The sequence below is a fragment of the Parasteatoda tepidariorum genome, chromosome 5, assembly GCF_982258835.1.
Source record: "Parasteatoda tepidariorum strain Cologne lab strain chromosome 5, Ptep-v5.0, whole genome shotgun sequence".
Classification (NCBI taxonomy): Eukaryota; Metazoa; Arthropoda; class Arachnida; order Araneae; family Theridiidae; genus Parasteatoda; species Parasteatoda tepidariorum.
Window position 1 is genome coordinate 47,934,522 of NC_141759.1, and position 14,663 is coordinate 47,949,184.

At 30.5% G+C, this 14,663-nt stretch overlaps 1 long non-coding RNA gene across 1 annotated transcript in view; it reads right to left on the bottom strand.

Moving 5' to 3' along the window:
* The window catches only part of LOC139426361 (uncharacterized), a 36,921-nt gene extending 23,604 nt beyond the window's left edge, over positions 1 to 13,317 (bottom strand). Inside the window, exon 1 of the long non-coding RNA XR_011637616.2 lies at positions 13,023 to 13,317. This is a non-coding gene — a long non-coding RNA (uncharacterized LOC139426361). The remainder of the gene's footprint in view (positions 1 to 13,022) is intronic.
* Between the last annotated feature and the right edge of the window lie 1,346 nt (positions 13,318 to 14,663).

Consider the following 14,663-nt stretch of genomic DNA (forward strand, 5'->3'; position numbering starts at 1 on the left):
GGGAAAAAAATATTATGGTCTGAGATCCATCAGTTTCTTGAGTAAGCCACGGGAATCGACATACAACTTTGATTTCACTTTTTGTACTCTTTCATAAAGGATTTCTATGACTTTAAAAGCTTTTAAAAACATATTTTTGAGAAGAAACGTCAAAGGAATATAAAGACCAAAACTATTTTAGCAACGCAAAAAGGTTAAGACCATTAGTGTAAAAGGTTAACTTTAATGTTTTTTTTTTCTTCAAAAAAAAAAAAAAAAAAAGAACAGGCTGCAATGTTTGAATAGTCTTGATATATATTTTTCTTCTGAAATATTTTTTGGGGAGATTTTAAACTTAAAATAAAAAAAAACTTTTTAATGTTTGACTTTCACTCTATGTATCTTATATGAACGCGATATAGCGATATCGTGCTAACGAAAAAATAGCGAATGATTTAATAGCTGATGATTATTTAGATGATGATAGTTAGCTAATTATTTGAAAACAAGTTTAACAATGATTTGAAAAAACGATTAAGCCTTGACACAGTTATTCTGCTAGACTTTGGAAACTACGGCTACTTAGGACCATGAATCTTTTTTTAATAACAGCTCTTTTTACTAACATGAATCCCTTTTCACTAACTATTTAAAATAAAAATTTTCTACCCCTTTATACTTGTTAATAATTATTCTATCTATTCATAGACAAAACAAAGAATTCAAATACTGAAAAGAATTGTAAATGAACAATCAAGGCTTTTGTTATTGCTTATCTTTTTAATGTGACAAATTGTTTATTTGTATAAACAATATGTCACATTATAAAGATAAGCAACAACAAAAGCCTTGATTGTTCATTTATAAGTCTTTTCAGTATTTGAATTGAATATAGAAGGGACTTAATGTGACATATGTCAAATAAGCTCCAGAAGATCGCGGATGGCACGAAAATCCTCAACGAAAAGGGTATCTGAGGCACGATCTAACTTAGTCCAAGGCAAACCAGAATATGTTCTGGCGAAGCTGGGCGCATTTTTTTGTGCGCATATTTTGCAACGCAGCATTTTTTGCAAATAGGGGAGATCTTTCTGCCTCCCTCAAAAGTAAGGCCTCAAGATGGCCACTTGCGAATCTGGTCAAAGCAGTCTGGATTCCTCGGTCGCATTTAATGTCCAGCAGGATACCAGGAGATATCCTATGATACTAGTGGTGATCAAGGCTTTTAATTAGGACAAACCAAATACCTACATCAAAGAGACGCAACGATGTAATATGATACCCAGAAATATTCTTAATTTTTCCTTTCGCCAATATATTTTTTTTTCGTGCAGGATAAATTACGAGTTCCCTGGGACGCATAGTGACTTGTTTTCACTTCTCCTCTACGATTTTTGGCATATTTGGCGCGTTATAGCGAGTAAGCGAAACTGCTTAACACTATATTTCGAACCTGGAAGGAATGGAAAATACAAAAAACATAGTTTAAGTGCCTTACATTTGAAGCAATGCAATGATTTTGAACTATATATACCATCTTGCCGTGAAGCTGGGTTTTAGAACAAACAAATTACTTAAATAATTTAAAAGTTTCTGAACTTTTTTAAAAAACGCATTTTTCCATCTAGAAGAAAATCATCAGTATCACTGCGTTATTCTCAGTTGTTGACAATTTTTATGAGCCCAGGTAATGCAGTATTGGAGTAAGTTGTTAAATATTAAAAAATTAGCCCACAAACACTTTTCATTTTCACAAATCTGTGGCTTCATTTTCACAAATCTGTGTGTTTCACATACTGACTTTTTGAGCCATTTTCAAAATAAGTGTAAACAGCCCTCTGCTTTAGATCGACTGAACTTGACCTAACAGTTATGTGTAACAGTTTCAACCTCACAGCAGTTACAAAAATTGCATATTATTTGCCCATCATTTAATAATACGACGTAGCCTTCGAAAAACAGATTTAACACAAACACGTTATACACCACTGACGATGCTTGTGTCTCGCATAATTTTAAAAATCATACTTCTGACGTCAGCAGTACAGTGCACACTACAATTAGCATCTTATTTTGCAATTATCTTGAACTCATTTCTTAGTAGTACCATACAGATCTTGTTGTTTTCTAATCCACCCTTATGGATTATAGTTGCTTTCTGACTTCCCATAAATAAATCTCAAAATAGGCAATAAAAATAGAGGATTATGTATTTTATCTAAAGTAACCACTAAAATGATAAAAAAAAAGAAGACAAAAAAATTTAAATTATAATCAGGTTTCGATAAATTTAGAGTCCCTTAAAAAAGCATTTAAAATTTTTAAAAAATGTCAGAATAAGTAAAAATATAATATTTCAGTAAAAATAAGTTTCATAACTCTGTAAAAGAAATATTTAAGCCAATATTGTTAACTTCTTTATACTTTTAAATCATGTCATGTATAATACTTTAAAACAGCGTTTCTCAACCTTTCAGTATTCGCGGCCCAGTTTTCAATCATAATTTTCAACGCGCCCCCCACTTACAGTAAAATGTATACAACAATAATGTATATTGAGTATTTTGAATTCTGTCTTTAAATTACTTTTAACTAACTGCCAAAACAACAGTAAAGTAAAAGCCAGCAGCAATTGAGATTGTGGAAACTATGTTTGGAGTTAATTTTTCAAAACAATTAAAGTTCATATCTCTTTCAAATGATACTGTTTCTCGTCGAATTGGTGTTACAGCTGAAAATGTAGTGTCATCTTTTCTCGATGTTGCGTGACAAAATGTTTTCAATACAGTTTGATGAAGCAGCGGATATTAATAAAGATGCTCATTTAATTGCCTATGTTTGATTTTGTGATAATATGTCAGTAGTAGAACTACTTTTCTGCAAGTCAATAGAACTCAAAGCACCAGCGCTAGCTATGCGGTGGCCAGTGCTCCTAACGTAGCCCTCCCCCAATGTAAAATTAAATTTATTTTGAATCATAAGATGTCCCTGCTGCACATCTGTACCTGAACCTATTGTAAATCTTGTATCTGAGGTGCACGAGGCTGAATTGGAAGATATTTCCTTGAATGGCCTCCATTGTATGAAGTGATTTAATTTTTTGCAGTTGTCGTTCTAATTTCCGGGTGAGAAGATATTGTAATTTATATGTGCTTAAATTCTTAGAACTTTGAGTTATGATATGTTTTCTGAAAGTTTATTTCTTTTTCTTTAACCATATTACTTTAATTCGAATTAATCTATCAGATTAATAGTTTTAAGTCGTGCAAATGGTGAGAGATACCATATGCATGCTCCCAATGTGGCTCGACACCGGTGCCACCTTGGAGATACGAGGGCCACCTTCGGAAACAAACGTGAAATCTATAAAAGAGTTAATTATAAATCATTACGCAGCATATTATTTCTCAAAAAGGAATGATTTAATAGAATACCAATTGATTTATTTCATTTTAAGCAAACGTGGTACTTAGGTATTTTTTCAAATTTATAGAATATTTTGACGTTCTCTGCACTTTAGTAGAGTTTGCGATATTTTGTTTCAAGTTTATTGTATTATTTGCATTTTAAAGAAATTTTTTAGGTATTTTTTCATTTTTGTGGTAGTTAAGAGAGTTTTTTTTTTTTTTTTTTTTTTTTTTTTTTGTCGATTCTGGTATTTTCTTGTAAATTTGGGTATTTTTATACTAGTTATGGGTTAGATTAGTTGACTCTAGTATAGTTATTTAACTCTTGTTAGTTAATCCTTTTGAAAAAAATTAACTCAGTAATTCTCCCCACAGGTTGAGAATCGCTGCTTTAAAACAATGTCCTTAATAATGGAATATTTTGATTAAACTAAAATTTACTATTTAAAAGAGGTCTTTAACTATCAAGTAGATTAAGGAGATCGTTAATCTAAAGTGATCTTTAATTGTCTGGTATTTTTTTAAATTTAAAAGAGATCTTTAGTTAGCTTTTAAAGAGATTTTCGATCAAGCAGTTATTATATATATTCAATAGAAATGTTAACGTTAATGATTTAAAAAAATAGAAACGATAATTTAGAAAACATTCATGTTTCCATTTTTTGAAACCATATTAAAATTACCATTTTTTGAAAAAGTGTAATAATTGTAAGAAGTAAAATATTTTAATTTTCAAATATAGGAATAATCTATCTATATTATATAAAACGCTAATACGTACGTATGTATCAATAAAACCGATGATATTTCTTTTCTCGTGCTGGCAACAGTTTTCATTTTTAATTGATTGGATTCGGCGCGCAAGAGCACGTAGTGAGCAACCAGATAACAATAACCAGAGTGAGCATTATCAGGTTGTTCAATTCAGATTCATGCACTAAAAACATGACAATATTTAATTTAAACTCAATTAGGAATTAATTAATTAATTGAAGTGAGAATGCTTAAAAAGGCCGCTGTTGAATTGATATTTTTCTACTGGGAGCTACCTAAACGTCTAAAAAACGTTTAAGTGTTTGTATTGAATGCATTGAATTTTTTTATATTTCGCTTTTATTTATGCATTGAATTCTCACGCTTTAAAATGCATTATATTAGTGAAGCAATATTTGATAATTTATTTTGCTAATATGTTTCTTATTTAGCTAATGTTTTGATTTTTTCACCATGTACAATCTAAATAGCTAATATACTTCTTTAAAAGCTAATAAGAACATTGGTAGAATTCTTCTACATAAGTACAATACTATGTCTTTGATGATAAAATACTATGTCTTTGATGATAATATATTATGTCTTTGTGCTAGAACATTGTGTTCATTGGCGAGCGAGCGCAGCGAGCCATGGTTCACGGCGTGAACCACATAGGATTGCGTAGCAATTAAGGTCGTGGTAGTACAGGCTCACCATGTACAATCTAAATAGCTAATACACTTTTTTAAAAGTTAATAAGAACATTGGTAGAATTCTTCTACATAAGTACAATACTATGTCTTTGATGATAAAATACTATGTCTTTGATGATAATATATTATGTCTTTGTGCTAGAACATTGTGTTCATTGGCGAGCGAGCGCAGCGAGCCATGGTTCATGGCGTGAACCACACAGGATTGCGTAGCAATTCTCGCGGGTTGGCGAGCGTTAGCGAGCAGGGGGCGGAGCCTCCTAGTCTATATTATATAAAACGCTAATACGTACGTATGTATGTATCAATAAAACCGATGATATTTCTTTTCTCGCGCTGGCAACAGTTTTCATTTTTAGTTGATTGGATTCGGCGCGCAAGAGCACGTAGTGAGCAACCAGATAACGATAACCAGAGTGAGCATTATCAGGCTGTTCAATTCAGATTCATGCACTAAAAACATGACAATATTTATTTTAAGCTCAATTAGGAATTAATTAATTAATTGAAGTGAGAATGCTTTAAAAGGTCGCTGTTGAATTGATATTTTTCTACTGGGAGCTACCTAAACGTCAAAAAAACGTTTAAGTGTTTGTATTGAATGCATTGAATTTTTTTTATATTTCGCGTTTATTTACGCATTGAATTTTCACGCTTTAAAATGCGGAATATTAGTGAAGCAATATTTGATAATTTATTTTGCTAATATGTTTCTTATTTAGCTAATGTTTTGATTTTTTCACCATGTACAATCTAAATAGCTAATATACTTTTTTATAAGCCAATAAGAACATTGGTAGAATTCATCTACATAAGTACAATACTATGTCTTTGATGATAATATATTATGTCTTTGTGCTAGAACATTCCGTTCATTGGCGAGCGAGCGCAGCGAGCCATGGTTCACGGCGTGAACCACATAGGATTGCGTAGCAATTCTCGGGGGTTGGCGAGCGTTAGCGAGCAGTGGGCGGAGCCTCCTAGTATTATATAAAACGCTAATACGTGCGTATGTAACAATAAAACCGGTGATATTTCTTTTCTCGCGTTGGCTACTGTTTTCATTTTTAATTGATAGTCTTCGGCGCGCAAGAGCACGTAGAGAGCATCATATAGCTAATCTACGTTATATAAAACGCTAATACGTTTTAATTGATAGGCTTCGGCGCGCAAGAGCACGTTGTTGTTGTTTCCAATCTCAGCTGGGATAGCGGAGCTATACCAGCTCCATGAGGCCGTGAGTCTTCAAAAAATCGAGGAAAAGGAGAGGTCTCTCAAGAACCTCTTCCATGATGAAATCCAGGCAATCAAGTAGATGGTGAGGACTAGCCTCGCTGGAGTTGCACTTTTTAAGAGATGGAAAAAGTTTAATTTGTCCACTGAAAGTGAGGCTCTTAGTGCAAGAGCACGGAGTGAGCATCATATGGCTAATCGGGTGAATTCTCACCGAATTATCAAAAAAATTCTCACAAAATTATCTTCATCGAAGCCGATGCTTTACATCCGGCGTTCAGTACTATTTCATATTGTTTTACAACACATGGCTTTAACCCTCTGGTGGGAAAGATTTAGAAACAAAACTTATATCAGTTACTTTTCTCAACAACTGAAATTTAGAATAGTGTGATTAAGAAAAATATGTGAACTGTTTGCAATTTCAAATTAATATTGAAATACACAGGTTTAGAATTTTCTACAGTGAAACGTTTTCGGAACTTCAGTATTCAAAAAAGTATACAAAAGCTAGACGTTTAGAACGTATCCAATGAGCGAGCAAAGCGAGCATCGGATTGCGAAGCAATCCGAAATGAACTGCGAAAGCAGTTCCGGGGGTTGGCGAGCGCCAGCGAGCAGGGGGCGAAGCCTCCCAGTTAAATAATTAATTCTACATTTACGCCTTGCATATTCTGGGAAAATTAAAAGTTTAATGTTACTGTTTATTTTTAAAGAAAGTAAAAAATCTACTTATAATTTTAACTTGTGTGATAAAATTTTTTAATTTTGTTCATTCGAAGAAATCAGTACATGTCAACATTTCTTCGTGCCTCTCTCTCTCTCTCTCTCTCTCTCTCTATATATATATATATATATATATATATATATATATAAGCAGAGTTACGTATGAAATTCTTAATTTAATATCTTTCTAGTAAAAGTGTAAATAGTAAAAGAGAAATGGTAAATTTAAGCGCATTACTCAATGACTCAATATTTAAAAAGAAATCAAAAATATGTTCAACATAACTAAAACTTTCTTTTGATTCTTTCCCATCTCAAATATTTTCAAGACTCCGCTGATCTATTTGAAGAAATTCTACTCCAAAAATTTATATAGAATGAAGATTCTAGTGGGGGGTGGTTTTGACCTGTCGAAAAATGCTATTAATAAACCACATTCAACAGCCTTCTGGTCGAAGAATCAAAAATTCGAGAAAAGATTGAAGAATCGATGGAGGCGGTCGGATCGATTCCTTTTCCTTGACAGTCTGGGCCTGGCATCCCGGGTCCTCCTCTGCACCCTTGGAGAACCCCTCTTTTTCTTTCACGTTGTAATTATTGAGGGAACGTAATGCATTTGAGACAAGGAGGTAGGGAACAATAGAAAAAAAAATCGTTTGATGGTGTTACTAAGATTGTAAAAACAGAGGAATGAGGTTAGATAGAAAAATATTTAAATCGTTTGGAAATTTCATTAAGTCGGTGTAGTAAAAATTAATAAATTCTGAGTTCAGAATGATTATTAATTCTGAGTTGGAATGCATTTATATCAGGGAGCAAAAGGGAGAATCGTTTGTTGTTGTTACTAAGATTGAATAAATGGAAGCAGGAAATTAGATAGAAAAATAGCTAAATCGTATAGAAATTTCATTAAGACTGCGTAGTAAAAATTATTAATTATTACTTTTGAGTTTAGAATGATTATTTTATTAATTTTGACTTAGTAATGCATTTGAGACAAAGAAAAATAGAAAAAAAATCGTTTGGTGTTCTACTATGATTGATTAAGTAGAAAAATGAAATAAAAAAATATTTAAATCGTTTGAAAATTTCATTAAAACTTTGTAGTAAAAATAAATAGTTATTAATTCTGACTTTAGAATGATTATGTTATTAATTCTAATTTTAGAATGATTATATAATTCTTTCTGATTCAGCAATGCATTCGAGACAGGGAGCAATCGAAAAAATTGCTTAGTGTTGTTCTTAGTTCAAAATTAAATAGGAATATATTTATAATGTTTGGAAATTTAATGAAGGCTGTGGTAAAAATTAATAATTCTGAGTTTAGAATAATTAGTTTATTTAGTATTTAAAAGTAGGGTGGCGGAAGATAAAATTAATATATTTAAAATCACGTTTGTATTTGATGATTTTTTGCGTGAAAGTTTTATTTGTATAAAATCATTCATAAAATTATAAAAACTAGCTGAATATTCGTTCATCGTATGGAGCGAAAAAAAATGCTCAAAATCATGCGCAAAACTGAAAGATATATAACAACAAAATTAATATTTCTATAATTTTTTTCTTCACACTTTTCCTTATTAGATTAAGTAAAACCCATGTTTAGAAGTTCATCCCATAAGAATAAAGATTAGCCGATTGTGTACGAACGCCGTAATTAGCCGACATTCACTAGATGTTATGTGTGCATGAGCACCGTTATAAGCCTCCACACGGTTTTTTATAGGTAGTCCGATCAGACCACTGTGAAGGATACACATTTACCGAACGAGTCATTTAATACAGAATATAGTTAAAATAAGAAAGTGGTAGCAAATATATGACTAAAAATTTATTTTATTTATGAATATTATTGGTTTGCCTTATTCACTTGTCAACCACTACATATTCAATTCTCAAATATATAAGATTAATTTCTCTCAATTACTTTTATAAAAGATTTTGGGTTCATGCGCGCAACTGGTTCACTTTTTAAACAGTCTGCGCGGACTACTTATAAAAGACCGTGTGGAGGCTTCCTGATGTAGAGGGTGATGAATAAGCCGGCATCCACACGATGCCGTGTGCGTTCGAGTACCGTAATTAGCCGACATCCATTAGATGCCGTGTGTGTGTACGAGCGCCGTAATTGGCAGGGCTGCCAATTGCTGCGCTCTTTGCAAAATATTTTATAAAGTGATAGGCAAAAAAAAAAAAAACTAAATCTTTCAGAGTTCGGTAATTTTACAAGCATTCTAAAAGAGCCGCAATGGTTCAGGGGATAGAGCATTCTCTTTCCAATGAGGTGAACCGGGTTCGACTCCAGCGATGGCTGGTCGATACGAAACCGCATCCGGCTTGCACCGACCACAGTGCTGACGTGAAATATCCTCAGTGGTAGACGGATAATGGGTCAGAATCCCTTCGCCGTCAGGCTAACCGTGGGAGGTTCTCGTGGTCTTCCTCTCCATGTAGCGCAAATGCGGGTTAGTTCTGTAAAAAAGTCTTCCACGAAGGCAAATTTCTCCAGGAGTTTCCTTGTCTTCTGGATTGGGTTCGAAATTACAAGGCTGCGGAGTTTAACATTAGTAGTCGTAAACCCAAAATTGGGTCGGCTGTTCAACAACCGATAAAATAAAACATTCCAAAAGCCTCAGCTCAAGAGACCTGAAACAAAGTGACATTCCTAATGAACATTTGAAATGTGGTAGTGTGGTACATGTAGTAGTATGGAAAGTAACTTTAACATGTTCACGCCGGGGTGACCCACCGGTGGGTCACGCTAGATTGTTTCATCTTGGCAGAGCACCGGAGTAAAAACTGGTAACAAAAAATTTTATTTTTTAGTTTTTTTCCGGGAATAATAAAAATCCATAACTACTAATTGTTTTTAACGGATGCAATTTTTATAATGAATTGCTTCTACGCCGTGATAAATTTCCTTACAGTGAATTGTTATTGTTGAGAATAGATTAACTCCTCCCGAATATTATCTAATATTGAAATAGTTCTTCTACCAGTATTTTCACTTTTCTCGGCGTGAACGTGTTAAATCAAATTCACAAAACATCGAATCATACATTAAACATAAACTTGGATACTGCTAGAACTTTTGCCAAAAAGCGTTAAAAGTTTGCAGATCTCACACTTGCCCATTAACAGGGTTGCCACGGGGGGCTAAAAGCCAAAAAAGTGGTATCTAATATTAATTTTATTAAAATAAGATAAAAATTAGTAGCATTTTTTAGCACATTATTTCTAATTTACTTTTGAAGGTGTATACAAAGTATGTTTTTGGTTTAAATATGAATAATTTAAAATGTAAGTCATAGTGGTAGCTAAAATTGATCTATTAAAGACAATGCAAATGGCTAAATTGTTCTGCCACTTTTTGTATTTTCATACACATGCGGTATCCAAGCAGTAATTGACTTTTTGTAGTCTATTTTACCCATTTATGTCGAGGCACAAAAGTAGTTCATATATGAAAGACTTTTAGCTCTAGAAAGTGGTATTACATATCTATTTATACCAAGTAAATATTTTTTTCATTAATCTACCACTTTAATTTTAAAAAAGTGATGTACTTTTCTTCAGACATAATCACGGAAGTTTATATAATTAAATATATTACGGTAGACAGCGCTATCTTGATTCTGCAAAATTTATCCTGGCACTGAACCACTTGTGCAACCACTGTTTTAGTTTCTGACAAAAGTAACTTTTTTTTAAAAGGACGCTAGGCACAAGTAGATTAACATTAAAAATCGATCCAATCAAATATAAAAAACATAATTAAATTTTTTTCTCTGTATTTGAGAATAACAAGATTTTATTAAACTGGCGAAACAAATGTTACTAAATTTTAAAAACAATAGAAGTTGGACCCATGCATTTGTAAGAACAATGACATTCTTTTGAGAAGAAATAAATGTGTCCCTCTGAGAAAATGTGAATGCAATCAATTATGATTTAATTAAATCAATTTAGCAATAAATCCTCACAGTTCATTGAAATCAGTGCCTTATTTCAAATTACGGTCGGTTGGTTTTAGTTAAGATGTGCTATAAATCTCGATTCCTAGACGTTAAGATATTCAATTAACCTATTACAGTGCCAACGCCCTAAGCACTAATTAATGTATCGGAAGGAAGTTAATTTTATAAGTGCTTGGAATAAATAAACAACGAGAGATTTGTTATAACGGGAGGTGTTTCATGATTTAAAAAGCCATAACTGTGGAGTTACTAGTTGAAAAGTTCGGCTCTAAACTTTTTCTATTGAATTTTTCATAGAGTTCTAAGAAATTATCAATAGTATTATTAAGTAAAGATTACTTTTAAATTATAATATCTATTTTTTTATGCATTATGGTTAGAATTAAAAGTTCTTTTTAAAAATTAAAATGATATTTTATATAGTTTAAAAACAATTAAGGACAATAACATATATTGCGTGAGTAATACCATGCCTTTAGCATAAGAAATATGAGAGTAAATAGAGGAGGATAATTTATAGAATAGTAAGATCTTGTTATACTCCTATATATATATATATATATATATATATATATATATATATATATATATATATATATATATATATATATATATATATATATATATATATATATATATATATATATATATATATATATATATATAAATGTTCAAAATGTAGGGAAAACAAGGGAAAAATTACAGAACAATGAAAAAAGGGAAGAAAAAAGAAAAATAATAATAAAAATAACAAAAAACAGGAAAAAAGAATTTAGAAGAAATTTAAAAAAATTTTAAAAAATCCGGAAAATAAAAGATATAATCTTTTCATCAGCTCACACGATTATATCCGCAAAAAGAGTGCTTTCTAATATTGCATCAATATAACCAAAGCAAAATATATCAATACAATAGTGTGAGAAGCACTCAAAGAATTTTACAAAAAAATTATTACAACAAATAAAATAGAACACAATAAGTAAAAATATGTCACGTAAAAACAGAAAATAAAATATAAAGAAAAAACAGAATAAAACATGAAAGGAAATCTATAAAGCGAGCAGCGAATTCAAATGAACTTACATGAACGGGAAATTTTCCAAGAATGATTTAGAATATTTTCGTAACGAGATTGACAGATTGCAAAAAATGAAAACAAAAGCGTAAATTGAGCTAACTGGGGAGTTCTGTATTAAAGTGCGCGCTGCATTACTGAAGAGCGTTTGATTTGTTAGTTACCAAGGATGCTCCCGAAAATGGATGTGCGCAAGGTAATATTATACTGGATAACTTAAAGAAATTGACAGTAAATAATTTTAGCTACAGACTATTGTTTTTCTTAATTTTCTTCGTGTTTTTTTTTAATATTTATTATGCTATATATATATATATATATATATATATATATATATATATATATATATATATATATATATATATATATATATATATATATATATATATATATATATATTATATATATATATATATATATATATATATATATATATTTATATATATATATATATATATATATATATATATATATATATATATATATATATATATATATATATATATATATATATATATATATATATATATATATATATATATATATATTTATATATATATATATATATATATATATATATATATATATATATATTTATATATATATATAGCACAATAAAGACAAAACGGATAAAAAGAAAGAAAAGAGAGAAAAACGAAGAAAATTAATAAGTTTCATTAATTGCCCATAATCTGCAAGTATATAGAACTCAAAAAATAAGTTAAAATATTGAGAAAATATTGAAAATAATAAAGATTAATGACAAGAGAAGAAAAAAAAATATTAATTTTTTTTTTATTTACCTAAAAAAAACTTATTAAAAATTTGGAAAACAAAATAAAGAAAAGATATAGTCTCTTCATCATCTCGCACGATTACTTACCGCAAAAAAGGAGTGCTTTCTAATAATGTATTAATATGCTATTGATATTTTTTGCTTTGGCTATATTGATACAATATTAGAAAGCACTCTTTTTGCAGATATAATCGTGTGAGCTGATGAAGAGATTATATCTCTTCTTTACTTTGTTTATATATATATATATATATATATATATATATATATATATATATATATATAATTTCTCACGAATAAATATTTATCTAAATATTGAGAATGTTAATATTCTCCCAATAAAACAACAAGACTTACCGTTATTTGTTAATCTTCACTGAATTACATTAATTACGACTCTCACGAAAGCAATATTTCTGTTAAAAGCTAATTTAATTATTCAAACACAGAGTTGTAAAACTGATTGAGAAAGCATAACATTGCCACAGTTCGGTAATAAAAGAAGCGTTAAGCAATTCTTGTCAAAATATTCTGGTTCCAAGAAACAATTTTCATGTCCTTGTATCTCAATGTACAGTTTGACATCTCTTGAAAATTTAATTACGAGATATTACGGTACTCCTATAAGCCGACAACTTTTATTAACGTCACAAACTGCGTTACGCGCCTGGCTTATATGCCATCCAGAATAATTCAGCTGCGTCAATTAGTAAATACTTTCCATAACATTCGAAGTTTCTAGAAAGTAATTTTATTCAACCAAAGTATGTTTTAATAAGATAAATATTTATATTTTGTTATTTTATTTCAGGCATGGACAGGATAATTAAACTAAACTTCGTAATATATTTACAAAACAATACACATCTTAAATGTTATTAACGTAGTTCTAAAGTATCATCGTTTTATTTCAGTGTGGCATTATTAGTGCTGGCTTTTAATAAGATTTTAATTAGTTGGATAAATGAAAATTACTTAACTTAACTTAAGCTTTCTTTATTACTTAATTTAGTATTACTTAAGCTTTCGAAGTATTTATGCTGATTTATGAAGTATTTAAGTGTATTTGATACTAACTGAATTTATTTAAAACTATAATGATTTTCTTATTAACTAATGTAATCTAGTTAAAGCCTTCTTCCTTATAAATGTATTTCCTTCCAATTTTTGTTTGATACAAGCTACTGATTTGTTACAGAAAAGCATTAGCATCTCCAATCGAAATTTTGACCCAAAATTAGAAAACCGAAAACTAATATAATGTCTCGAGATTTATACAATTCACGTACCGTCATTCGGGCTACTTTGTGCAGCGGGGGCTACTTTGTGCAAATTCGAATTTGGCATTTTTCAAGCGCTGCTATTCAGTATTATGTTAATTTCACGTTAAAAATGTGTGGAATTTGAAGATAGAAGTCTCTTCTATTACTACACAAATTTTTTCGAATTTTAAAACAATCTCAGAGTGTGTTTCGTTCATCCAATGTCAACAACTTTCCGAGGACGTTGGATGTCCAAAAGTGTGCGTGGAAACCTTAGCTGTGAAATGCAAAGACGTTGATAAAACAATTGTCGTAAGAGCAAAATTTTTTATTTATATATTAATAAACAATTATATCATGTTAGCTTTAAAAAAATTTGAAAATTAATAACAAATAAACGGAAAATGAAAAAAAAATGCACTTAGGGGCTACTTTGTGCAAAGTTTCATTCGGTTTTTTTTTCGACAGAAAAATGGTCAGACGTTATAAAAAATACCTGGAATGAGAAACTACCGTGATTACACTTTAGAAAAGCTGCAACAATGTTTACAAGCAGTTGCTGGTGGTATGTCGATTGCAGAAGCTTCTCGGAAGTACAAAATCCACAGAAATACTATCTGTAATAAAATTCACAAGAAACTCGTGAAACTTCCTGGTAAACTATTATTTTTCTTCTACAAAGATTTTTCTAATGAATTAATCAAACGATTTAACACATAAAAATATTTTTTATAGG